This window comes from Lissotriton helveticus, chromosome 6, assembly GCF_964261635.1.
Source record: "Lissotriton helveticus chromosome 6, aLisHel1.1, whole genome shotgun sequence".
In the NCBI taxonomy this organism is placed as follows: Eukaryota; Metazoa; Chordata; class Amphibia; order Caudata; family Salamandridae; genus Lissotriton; species Lissotriton helveticus.
The window spans coordinates 1,051,651,339-1,051,665,302 of NC_136067.1; the positions used below are offsets into that span (position 1 = coordinate 1,051,651,339).

The 13,964-nt window shown below is 40.4% G+C and overlaps 1 protein-coding gene across 1 annotated transcript in view; it reads right to left on the reverse strand.

The window, feature by feature from the left end:
• Positions 1-13,964, reverse strand: part of LOC144761640 (alpha-tectorin-like) — a 317,960-nt gene that overhangs the window by 192,356 nt on the left and 111,640 nt on the right. The gene's annotated exons all lie outside the window — the stretch shown is intronic.

Here is a 13,964-nt window from a genome sequence, read left to right on the forward strand (position 1 = left end):
GCCAATAAGTGTAGAAAATCTCTCATACTGTGCAAGAACTTCCTCTCAGTCTGTGCAGAAGTCCTTTCCTAGTCAGTTCAGGAGCCTTCTTGTCTATGCAGGACGCCTCTCCAATCTCTGCAAAAGACAACTTCAAATCTGCGAAGGAGAGATCTCCCAATCAGAGACCATTTCCCACTAGACTGTGCAGCAATGCCTAACATTATTTACAGCTGAGTGAGAGGCATCCTGCAGTTAGCAGAGCAATATTTGATCCTTCACGTGATTTTGCTGTACTTGGCCTCTGAGGAACTATCTTGCACCTTGTTCCAAGGTTCTATTGTTAAACATACAATGTGGATAACATACTTTTCACTCTGTGTCAATGTATTCCAGCCCACACACACTCAACCCTGCTATATCTTGCATCAGTGGCAACTGATACATGACCTGAACACTACCACTCCCTGTCAGTGGTACAATGTATGGGTTGCAGATGGCACCCATGGCATAATAGTGGTAATTTGTGTCATATTGCTGGCATCCTTGAAATTATGCTACCCCTATCAGCATAAACAGGTAACTTATGGCATATTGTTGGCATCCATGGAATGATGGGGACCACTCTTGTATTAATGTTGGCCCTAGAATAATGGTGGAAGTTTTCGGCATAGTATGGGCATTCATGAGATGTTGGTGCCCACACCTGATAAAATGCTGCCCAAGGCATAATGGTATTAATTTCTGCCATGCTCGGAGAGTCATGGCATGATGGTGCCCTCCATCTTTTTATGGCCTAATGTTGGTAGTTTTGCCTTATTGTGGACTATGATAGAATATTAGTGTATGCAGTGACATAATTTTTTCCCTAGCAGAATGGTGTACATTTCTGGCATTTTGCGGACATCAACAGCATGACTGAGCCGCCCCTTGAAATAAAAGAGGTGGAAATACCCGACATACCTTGAATTATTTTCATGTCACGATGGTACATATGCATGTAAGTCATACTGTGCACCACACTCATATTTCAGGATCAATCTTATATGCTGTAAACACTACAAAGCTAGTATATTTTAGGACATCATCACATTTTAACATGAAAAAACATGGTTTTGTTTTGTAAATTTGAGCTTATTCATTTAAAATGAAAAACTTGTATTCCACTGCAAAATGTTTATCTTTATTGAAACTGGCAAGCTGATGTTTCAGGATAAAGTGATTGCTGTTCATGCCAACCTCAGGAGATTTACTGCTGATGTTTCTACCATGGGGCAAGAGGGCACTTTCTGCTGTGACTGTTACTTCATAACTGGTGGAGGCATTCCTTCTGTAGTGTGTTTATCTAGGTACCTGAATCGATATTCCTATTATTTGCCCTTGTGTGGTTATTAATCAATAATATTCCTACAACGGCATAGAAACCCTTTTCATAATTCAGTCATAGCGCATGCTGTCACATTAAGCAAGCCTATTCCTCCAGCCCCCTAGAAAGCACACCGAGTTCTTAAACAAATCCAAGCCTCCAGCAACCTGGGAAATCCTAGCTGCTTTGTTTTGATTTCGTCCGAGAACTCCTGTAAAGCACTGTAAGAACGGCCAGTTCTTAGTGACATCTTTATTGACGTCTTATGTCCAGCCTTACGTCAAACCCGGCACCTTTCAGGTATAAATATACCAACATTGCCTTAATCAAACACACAGTGGTAATCCTGGAGCAGAGCAGCTATCTACTTCCGAAGAGCCCAGCTGATGCGAGAGCCCACGGACGCTGCCCCTCCCTTTTGACGCGCTGAGAAAGACGCCGTCTTTTCTCCTGCCGAGAAATCCAGCCTCCGGCGTTTCCAGCCTACCCTTGCAGGTGACTGGGATACCGAGTTCTGAGAGAGAGATACCAGCCCTCCTGCCTTCTAATACCCAGGTACTGAACTGACTAAACCCTTACAGAGAATTCTTGAGTCAGATTCTTGGCAAAACAAACTTAACTTAAACTGCTACTTACTTACTCCCTCCCACGTATTAGGCTTAGGTCAGGTACACCGGGGTAGGCGTAGTTAGAAGCACCAGTTGAGTACGATTAGTCAATGTATATATGTATGTATCTATTTTATCCATTTTAAAGTATCATATGGCTAAGAAACCATATCAATGCTTTTACAGTATTATTTTATAATCCTGCTTTTACTGTATGCACTTTACTTAACTATAAGTATTGCAATTGTAGCAATTCATTTCTCTTGTATGAGGAAAGAGACTGCTCAATAAATAACACCTTTTATTGAAAACGCCCGTCTCTCTTTTTCTCTGCAATCTGGTGAAACTAAGTACGCACTTATTGACTGAGTGAAATAGCTGTCTTTTGTTTTCACACGACTCTAGAGATATACTCTTATTCAGGGAGAGCAAAGTTGTCATGTTTTATGGTTGTCAGAAACTAAATCCCTTCTTTTCTATCCAGGGACGTTAAACTCCTCCTCGCTTACTCAAGAAAGTTTCTAGTGTACTCTGAGCTAGCTGGCAAAAAACTTAAGTCTAATATAGTCAGTAGAGACCTAGATAACCTCACTCCTACGTCTACACTTCTGAAGATATTATTCCAATGCGCAGAGCCTATTGGGACTATAGGAACTACACTACATGGCGCCCAACGTTTGGTAAGGCGATAAATCTAACGCAAGACGTTAGAGTAACTCAGTCGTGCTTTTTCACACAGACCCTTTCTCCCGTAAATACTCCAAAGACGTCTGGAGTGGGTCAAAGGTTAAAATCCGCCAGAACTTAGTAGGAAGAGATTTCTATGTATAGTTTTTGGTTTAGTCAACGTTGAAGGATACAGTGTTCCAAAATATTGTGCACCTAATCTTTGTTTCCTTGAAAACCTGATCTGCAACAAAAACCTTTCTGTCAGTAAAAATGTCAGAAACTGAAGAAGATAGGGAGGCAGCTAGAATAGCAGCTCGTCTCCTAGAGGATGACAATAGTCTCCTGCAAACCGACCTGGATGCAATACTCATTCCGGTCAACATAAGAAAAACTATAACTCTTAAACTTATAGAAAATGGACTAACATCGAGAGTTGGTACAGTCATATTCGTAATTGAGGCACATGAATATCGACAGACAGAGGTATTCTATTCATGGATAAACTTTCCAGCAGCAAACGCTGTCACACATGAATTCCACTATTACAAAATAGAGGAACCACCGGATGACTACACTCCTTTCGAGGAGGTGGAAATCCCATTAAAATACCAAGAGCACCTGATCTGGTTTAAAAGCGCCCTAAAACATAATAATCACATCACCAGGCTCGGTCCACTAGGTAGACCAGGAGCAACGTGGCCGGTTCTAGCCAGCTACACACCTCATCCCGACATCGAAAAAATGTCAATACCAGAACTTTTAGCACAGCTAAAACAACTGATTAAAATACATAGACAATTAGTCCAATATGTAATGCGGACTTCAACAGTCCAACCAACTATTAACATTCCACAGCTGACCCCTCATCAGGGGAACACAAACAAAATTACACCACAGAACATACAATCGTGTCTGGGTAAAGGACCCGCAAAACGGGAACAAATTCCATTCTGGTTAGCACAAAAAATCACTCAAATAGAGGCAGTATTTCCGGATACTACCCCTACTGAGAAACACAGAATTCTGACTATCTGTCTTCCAATGGGGATCGCACCACATGTGGAGGACTGTGACACTTGGGGCACAGTCTTTGCTTCCATTTACACAAAAACACATGGTGTTCCGTCCATGGCGGTAATACCCGATGTACTAAGACAGATTCAAAACGAATATGGTCCAGAGCCTGCTTTAACTCTGGGTATGAAATTACTGAAAGACTTCAAGCAGGTCTCAGCTTTATTATTATCTAATATAAAAGGAGAAGCAGCATCTGTGGCGATCCGCCAGAAATTGAAAGAAACAGATATAGCAGAACAGCCATTTGAACTTGCCAGAATCATAGAAAAATCCTATGAAGAGCTAGGAAGAGATAGTATGTGTGGGAAACCAGTAAAACCCCAACTAACTGAAAATCCTGGAAAGATATTTATTAAAAATAATCTAAACACTCCAAAAAAGAGCTGGGATGGAAATAAACAATCCACTCCCAAAGAAAAAAGATTCCAGTCCAGAGGAAAGTCTCCTCGGCGGAGAGAAAGATCTCCGGACCAAGGACACAAGTCACCCCAGAGGGAGCCCTCTGAGAAAAGATACAACCTTAGAAATAGGGATAATCTGAAGAAACCTGATAGATATCAAGATATTGATACACGTCCCTCTCGATCTTTTCAGACTTCCTAGCAGAAATCGGAAAGAAGAGGACGGTCAGAACACAGGGAAGAGCATGTCAAGTCCAAAGACAAAGAACCTGCTCATCAACGTAAAAAACTACAATTTCCAAAAAAGAAGGTAGCCAGCATTAAAATAATCAAACATGCCGAGGATCCTGAGGACACAGCTGAAAAACGGAGAGTGGGCTCAGACAATGCTAGACATCGCAGCAGAAGTGAGCATAGCTCGCAAGATCCTGATGAATCATCTGGAGACAGTGGACACGAATGAATACATTCAGGTGGAAACTGCAGATACCAGAGTTAGCAAACCTCATAAGATATACGAAATAACATTACATATAGAGGGAGATAAGACTAGGAAAATAAGGGGTCTATTTTGGGATAACCTCTCTAAAGGCTATGACATCCTTTTAGCTGAAAAAGACTGGCCACCGGAGTTTGTCAGGGAGTGCCCTCATGGCGAAGAAATGATTATGCCTGCCTTCTCAAATCACATTCCAATTCATAAAAAATATACACTTGCAAGAAAGTGGGCAGTAGCCCAAGCTCCTGCATTATATAAAAATCATGTAGGATGGGATGAGGACTCTCCTCCTCACAAAATCCAATTACAATGTCAACCAACTGCACAAAGGCAGTACCCAATTAAGCAAGAAGCTAAGAAACAGGTCAGGGAGATCTTAGATCAACTTGAATACCAGGGGGTGATTGAAACATGCACCTCACAAATGAACAATCCTTTGTTTCCTGTCTCCAAGCCAGACGATTCATATCGTCTAGTTTTGGACTACAGACACCTTAACTCATGTTGCAAAACTTTTGCAGTACAAAACTCACATAGTGCAGCACTAATGAATAACATCGTGCGCAAAAAATACAAAACAACATTAGACATCTCTAATGGATTCTTTTGTCAAAATATAGCACCTGAAAGCAGGTATTTGACCGCTTTCTCAATAATGGGCTCGCAGTAAAAAAATCTGTCGACTCCCACAGGGGTTCAAGAACAGCCCAGGATTATTCTCAGCAAGAGTAACAGAGTTACTACAACTGTATGATGATGAGGCATTATCGTATGTCGATGACATCTATCTAACAGATGATGACTTGGATACTCACTTGAAAAGAGTGAACACCATAATACTTGGGTTCGCAGCAGAGGGTTACAAATTCAACTTTAAAAAGTCACGAATTGCCCATCTAACTGTCCTGTTTTTAGGATATGAATTATCAAGTGAAGGCAAAAGCCTGGCAGACAATTTCTTAGAGAAATGTGCTGTAATCCAAGCACCAAGAACGCTGAAAAACTTACAATCAATTCTAGGTTTCCTGAATTTCGGAAGAACTTACATTCTAAATTATGCAGAGAGGGTTAAACCTCTCTATGAACTAATAAAACCAGATTTTAAAACAATCAATTGGACTCAAAAACACACAGAAATCTTGAGATCATTGCAAACAGACATGTTAGCTAAAACAAAATTGCAAACACGCGATAACACATGCAACCTTGTGATCCGGGTCATCCCAGGAAGATGCGGATTCACATACCTAACCTCAAATGAGGGAGAAACGGTACCAATAGCATACAAATCACATTTGTACACAGAAGCTGAAAAAACATTCAGTATTAAGGAAAACATTGTACATGCGGTTCAAACAGCTGTAGCAAAAGAAAGAGACCAAGCCGAAGGCAGACGGATTACTGTTATAACAGCCAGAATCAGCCTTTGAGGCATTAACAAGCCCATGTAATTTACCTACCGTGGCATTAAATCCAAAATTGATACGATGGGAAAATTCTCTTGCTACAGACAAAGTGAAATACTATTTTGGCCCAAACATGAAAAAATTAAAAAATCTAGAATATGAAAGAGAATATCCTCTGCCTAGCGACATTCTGCCCATACAACTTTACGCCTGCGTAATATACACAAACAGTTATGCAGAACCCTCGGTTTGGGGAAAACAAGCCTATAACGCCACATGCGAGATTGTTAAATACGTGTGGCGCGGAGGTAAATTGAGACCTCTGGTAACAAAATCACACTCTGTAGAAAATAATTCAGATAAACAAACTGAAGTAATAGCGTTAAAAATGGCGCTAGATAATGCCGATCGCGAATTCCCGACACTAATAGTGTGCGATTCATATTACTGCGTCAAATCATACAATAACGACTTGCAGAAATGGGTTCAAAACGGTTACAAAGATGACACAGGTGCCACAATAAAGCAAAAATCGCTTTGGGAACAAGTAGTTCTTTTACAGAGAGAACTACCAAAGACTCACGTGATACATTCATTGAGTCATGAACGTGATGGCGTTCACGTTTCAGGGAATTCATTGGCTGAGACAGCCACAGCGGAAGCTACTAAGCCGGCTTCTGTAGCTACAAAAAAGCGTTCAGGAAAATACGTTGACGGGGAAACGATGCTGGCGGTAAAAACGTCATCAAAAGGCGACTGTGCAGCACTACCCGTCAACTATCCACTCAATTATACATACGTAATCGATGCAAACTCCGTTCCTTTTGCTCAAATCCCTGGAGTGGGGGATAGAGTAATTCCAAACACGAACAGGAGAAACTTATTAATAGCAGACGCACATATGGGTGAGGGTCTAAGACACCTTAAGATTAAGGAATCTCTGAAAGAATTACAATCAATATACTGGTGGCCAGGAATGAGCCTGCAAAACTACAAATTTGCATTTTACTGTCAAAACTGCAACAGAGATCGCAGTGGCGAACCACCGGGAGTATTACCAATGCCCTTCTTTTAAAAATCATAAGAATATCAATACAATAACCCAGAGAAAATGCGTTCCATTAATATTATTTAAGACTAGTTTCACTTAAAATGTAGACCCCAGCTCTCGGCTGACGTCTGAACTGTTATAAAAGATTTGCGAGTCTATAGCGGCATAGACACAATTGGCATGCTACACTCTGACCAGGGTCCTGCTTTTAGCTCTCGAGCTTATGAGGAGGACATGACCAGCATGGGCATTGTATTGCGGGAATCTTATCACTTCCTTCCTGAGGGAAATGGGATGGTGGAAAGAAAAAACCGAGACATAAAGCAATCTATAACGGCAAAGGTATTAGGTTCGGGGGTTGGGTGGGTCAAACATCTAATAAGTGTCCAACGTAGTCTTAACAATCTGCCAAGAAATTCTCAAAAAGGTTTCAGTCCGTACGAACTATTGTTCGGGACTAGAATGCATATCCAGGATCTCGATAGTCAGACTTCAGTGGTAGAAGGAAAATGCTTTGATATTAAAGATCGTTTGGCTATTTTACAGGACTTAAATGAAACAAGAAAAGACCTGAGCAACATAAAGTTGAAACAACAGCCAACAGCCACTGAAGAGAAACCACCTGTCCCAGCAAGGCCTGTCTGGATTCCAAAGATTGGGGATCTGGTCAGAGAGAAAATCGCGGTGAAGAAGGAATTTGGGCCTTCTTACAGAAAAGCAGTACCTGTCTTAGCTGTCAACGGAACAAGATCAGTTGTACTACCGCCCCTTGCTGGTAAAAAGGAGATCCGAGTTGTATCCATCGACCTGGTTAAACCACAATCATGTGGCCAATAATAAGTAGTAGGCCAAGTGGACTCCCAAGAAATAGCAGAACACCAAAGTTTGCTACAAATCAAGAGGTTCAAACTGAGAGACTAATCACATTTGATAAACCTACAGTGAATCAACAAGGACTATGCAACAAAGCCATGGAACTTATGCCTCTTGAAACCCAAATTGCAATAATTCGTCAAGAAACACCTGTCTACAACGATGTAGCCGCAGACTATACTAATGAAACAAAGAAAAATCCAGAAGCAATTCCAATAATTGACAGAACTGCATCAGGCTACTTCATCAATTTCGATGACTTTTCAGAGGATCCGAGCGAACCTGAAGAACAGCCAACAACAACAAAAACTTTTAAAGACAAAACTAAAGAACTCTTTCATCAACTACAAGAAACCTATCTGATTTCCCCATGGATTGAATTTTGGGTGGTGCTAGGTGTACTTTTCCTCCTGCTTTGGCTCATCATGGTGTTATGCTTGGGACACTTCATTGAGGGAAAATATGTTAAAATGGACACAGCAAGCCAGAAAATCAACCTGGTCCTAAAGCCACACAAGTCTTCACACATCGAGAAAAGAGAACTTTCTTCAGTAAACTTCACAGCCAATCCGATACCCGGTGGGGTAGCATGGGATACAACAGATTACGATATATATGGCCCGGTCGAGCTCTTGAAGTATCCTCATCAATTTAAGGTTTCATTAAGTGACTTTCTCTGATGAATGGGACTTTGAAAGTATTAATGATATGATGTCAGACTTAGTTATGTCAGCAAAAGTTAGAGAACATGATTATTTACAAGGTTCATCAAATTATGATCAGATGTACTGCTACAACCATTATGCTAACCATTATTTGCATAAATCTGCTCAACCTAGAAATGTTTTAAATTATAATCAATGGGAACATTGTGCAACTCCACCAAAAGGTAGTTCAAAAACATTTTATGAGAAATTCCCATACTTCTCAGGGTTTAACACAAGTGAAGCAGAAACGTTTTATTTCAAACTGTTAAATAAGACAGGAATGAAAACCATGCTGACAAATACAAAATTAATCTATTCTGAAACATTTTTTGAAAAAATTAATACATTTGGTTTTGATTTTTGGAAAAATAACATTGAAACAAAAACCATCTGGGGTAAAGATTGGCAAGTCCAAGGTATAGAATCATTATTCAGAGCCTGCATGATCCCAGAACAAATTATATTTTTGAATGACTCAATTCAACAAACAACCTGTCTTGGCCTAGCCAAAATTAAAGACTTAAACAAACCGTCTATTCCAAAACCGACTCCTGACAGTAATAGCACTACAGAGGTTGAGATAGACGTATCCCATATTTTAAACCAAAACAGAACACATCCTGCTTGGAAAAAATGGTTGATCTGGCCCACATACACAAATAACTGTCAAGATAGATTCCTGAAAAAAATACAGGGGTTCAAATTGATCAGGCCAGACCCTAGATACTCCCAGCGACAACATCCAGGGATAGTAACAACATACAGTGTAGGAAAACTCTGCCTTGAATGGCTACATACATCCACACTGGCAGAAATTAAGCAACACTTAACTTTACTTAAAGAAGGTGCTGACTTGCGTGATTTCATTATGGGACCACGCAAACAGCGTCAAAAACGTTTCAAAGCGGCCTCTATATATGCAGCTTATAACAAAGCTTGGAAAGAAACTCAAATTGAAACAGCAGAGAAAATACGGGAAATCGACCGTATTAATTTGGAAAAATCACTTTCTGTTGTGGACAATGGGTTAATGACTCTGTCTTCCAGAATATATTCACTGGACAGTATTGTATCATCTGCAATCGATATAATAGAGCAGGACATGCTAATGTTACAACATGGTCAGTCCCAATTGCGTTCTATTGTACAGCTTGGCTGGACGTTACAAAATCTGCGTTCAGGCTACGTGCCTTGGCGTTTAATCAACACAACGTCACTATTCTCTATCTTTAACCTTACTGATATACAAATCAGCTTGGAACAAAAAGGAGCAGAATATACAATTCTGAGTATTGAAAAACTTGAGAGATTACCATTGACAATGTCAGAACGACCTGTCATCGAATGGATAATACACGGAATCATAACTATTCCGATAACAACTTTCCAATTTCGATACTGCCAAAAGTATATACAGGCAGGCCAGTATGAAAGGTTGGGTAAAGGATATATTAAGTCATCATGGAAATTACCTTACACACACACGTTATAGTGAAAAAGGACAGAATGTATTTCTTAGTGGTAATAATTGTGAAAAATCACTAAGTGGTATACTTCTGTGTCAGAGTATAAATCTACATGGGGCCTGTGAGGGGACTTCAAATAACCTTTCATGTCACCAGCTTGGCACACCTGCAACTCGAATAGAGCCATTCTTTAGACGGCTTTCGAACGGGAGCTACATTCTAATAGTGGACCACAGATGTTGTGGCTTGGTGCCAGGAAAAGCTTATCTAGTAAGCGTTTCGTCCATGGTCACTTGCTGTATGCAAGTATTGTATCAGAACGACACTCCAGACAGGGAGGGAAAAATTTGGCCCAGTTTGAAAATCTCTTCTATTCGAATTGATATTTTAAGCAGAATGAAGTCTGTTCTTCTACAGACGCCTGTGTCCTTGACGTCATAAAAAAAAAACGTATGATCTCCAAGTTGCAAGGACAACGGCAGAGATACATAACCTTTTATCAACAAATTGCCCCTTACACTTCGCAGAAATGCTAAACGAAATCTTAAACATTTCTGATACGAGTGGTATCGCGAGTGTATTTAAGACAATTTTTTCGGGACTGTTGACACCTTTCAAAGCAGTCCTGGGCATCTTTCCTAATTTTGTCCATTCGATCTTTGGCGGCCTTCCACTCCTGTTGGGACTCGTAGCAGGCATTTTATTTTTGATACTCCTGCTCCGTTATGGCAAGCCATGTCACAGACAAGACTCCAGCAACAATGGAAGAAACGATCCTAGCTATACGCTATCGGGACCGCATAACTAAAGTCCTTGGATTAGCCCGGCTAAGAGATCTGAATATGACCTGGTTTCTTTCATTCAGACCCATCTGGCAGAATTGTATCTTACCTGTGTTAAGATGTATGCTGTGCGGAGAAGAATGCGTGTTAGACGTCTGTCTTACACTATAATTAGAAGTACCTTTGGATACAGATACTTTGCTAAGTCCAGTAAAGGCTCATGCATCGTGTTGTCCCCAGCGGTTACCCATCCTGATGACGGCATTCGTTGAGACTTCACCACTGCGATTAAAGGGTAGTGAAGTGCAAGATGAGAGCAGCATCAACCAGGTACGACCTTCTGTGAGCACTGCTGATCCTGTCATCGATGATAGCAATCATTCTCACGACTGCACAGTTGCGGCATTTTCCAACTTGGTCAAACTTTCACCTGAAGCGGTAAACTGCTTTTTTGAAAGTCTGTCTGAAATGATGTTCTCCCCTGAACAAAAAGAATAAACTTTTAAGCAAACAAGCACTCAGCGTTCCCTGAACTCTGAATTTGGCCTTCAGCTTTGAAAAACAAAAGCTTCTGAAAATATTTGGAACTGTTTTGACTTCTTCCCTTGAAAAACAAATTTATTTTTTTCCCGATTCCAAAATATTTACTTTTTTTTGGCACTCACCCTCTGCTTAAAGTAGAACTATTATTAGAGAACAGAGCTTCTATTTTTAAGAACTCTAGAGACAATATATTACCTCAGCCTCTAGCATATTTACAAAAAACTCTATTTATATGTGATGGAATGGTCTCGCACTTTTCTTTTCTGTATTTAGAGCCATTTCATGTGTAATTTTCGCAAATCATTCACGCTGATATACATATGCATCCTTTTTAATGAATGATTACACTGCTTGAAAGCGTACAGTACCTATAATCATTTTTCGTGTATTTCGCATATGCCATTTCAGATGCAAAACAATGTATTTTGGGGTGGATCGGTATACACATGCTCCGTTAGATATGTTTACTATTGCTTAGTTTAGTAATTATGGACATGAATTCGTGGAGTGGGTGTAGTGTGTTTATCTAGGTACCTGAATCGATATTCCTATTATTTGCCCTTGTGTGGTTATAAATCAATAATATCCCTACAACGGCATTGAAACCCTTTTCATAATTCAGTCATAGCGCATGCTGTCACATTAAGCAAGCCTATTCCTCCAGCCCCCTAGAAAGCACACGAGTTCTTAAACAAATCCAAGCCTCCAGCAACCTGGGAAATCCCCGCTGCTTTGTTTTGATTTCGTCCGAGAACTCCTGTAAAGCACTGTAAGAACGACCAGTTCTTAGTGACATCTTTATTGACGTCTTATGTCCAGCCTTACGTCAAACCCGGCACCTTTCAGCTATAAATATACCAACATTGCCTTAAGCAAACACACGGTGGTAATCCTGGAGCAGAGCAGCTATCTACTTCCGAAGAGCCCAGCTGATGCGAGAGCCCACGGACGCTGCCCCTCCCTTTTGACGCGCTGAGAAAGACGCTGTCTTTTCTCCTGCCAAGAAATCCAGCCTCCGGCGTTTCCAGCCTACCCTTGTGGGTGACTGGGATACCGAGTCCTGAGAGAGAGATACCAGCCCTCCTGCCTTCTAATACCCAGGTACTGAACTGACTAAACCCTTACAGAGAATTCTTGAGTCAGATTCTTGGCAAAACAAACTTAACTTAAACTGCTACTTACTTACTCCCTCCCACGTATTAGGCTTAGGTCAGGTACACCGGGGTAGGCGTAGTTAGAAGCACCAGTTGAGTACGATTAGTCAATGTATATATGTATGTATCTATTTTATCCATTTTAAAGTATCATATGGCTAAGAAACCATATCAATGCTTTTACAGTATTATTTTATAATCCTGCTTTTACTGTATGCACTTTACTTAACTATAAGTATTGCAATTGTAGCAATTCATTTCTCTTGTATGAGGAAAGAGACTGCTCAATAAATAACACCTTTTATTGAAAACGCCCGTCTCTCTTTTTCTCTGCAATCTGGTGAAACTAAGTACGCACTTATTGACTGAGTGAAATAGCTGTCTTTTGTTTTCACACGACTCTAGAGATATACTGTTATTCAGGGAGAGCAAAGTTGTCATGTTTTATGGATGTCAGAAACGAAATCCCTTCTTGTCTATCCAGGGAGGTTAAACGCCTCCTCGCTTACTCGAGAAAGTTTCTAGTGAACTCTGAGCTAGCTGGCAAAAAACTTAAGTCTAATATAGTCAGTAGAGACCTAGATAACCTCAGTCCTACGTCTACACTACTGAAGATATTATTCCAATGCGCAGAGCCTATTGGGACTATAGGAACTACACTACACTTCAACTACAATTATTAAAGATTTTATGACATTAGGATTATTGCTGTTTGAAATCTGAGTGTGCAAGATTGGGAGGAGTGGCTGTGCTGTATGAGCCTTTAGGGTTTGTGTGTGTCTCTGTACACTCTCTACGGCTTTATATTGTGAGTTTTGTGTAACTTTTAGATTTTTCACCATGCCCTTCCATTTAAATGTTCAGTCCTAAAGTATTGAACGTACAGGGTAAACAAATAAAGAATAATATAAAAATGAAGGATACATGTTGAAAACATATAGGGGATACCCACTTTTTTAAATGCTTCTAATCCCCATAGGATTTTTGTGTGAAATTGTACTGGAAAAAAGCACTTTTGTCATCATTTTGTCACGTTTCTTGGGGAGGGTGAATTCCTAATAATCATGGTGATGGCCACGCTTGCTTAGAACAAAATTAAAGTACTGGACTATTTAACGAGTGCCCCTTTGGAACCTAAGGTTTTGTTTAACCTATTTAGGTATAAATTACGCTCTTAAAGGCACTATTTGACCACCTACTTATAACATTTTCTTGGGGGCAGGGACTTCATCCCCTTCCACTTGATCCAATTACAGCTCACTCACTTCATTCACTTCCTTTAGAATGTTTGTCCTGTGCATTTATGCCCACTATTAAACTTCATCATACACCACTGTTCATGGCTGTCATATATCTCTCTGCCCACATTGACAGTTCAACAGC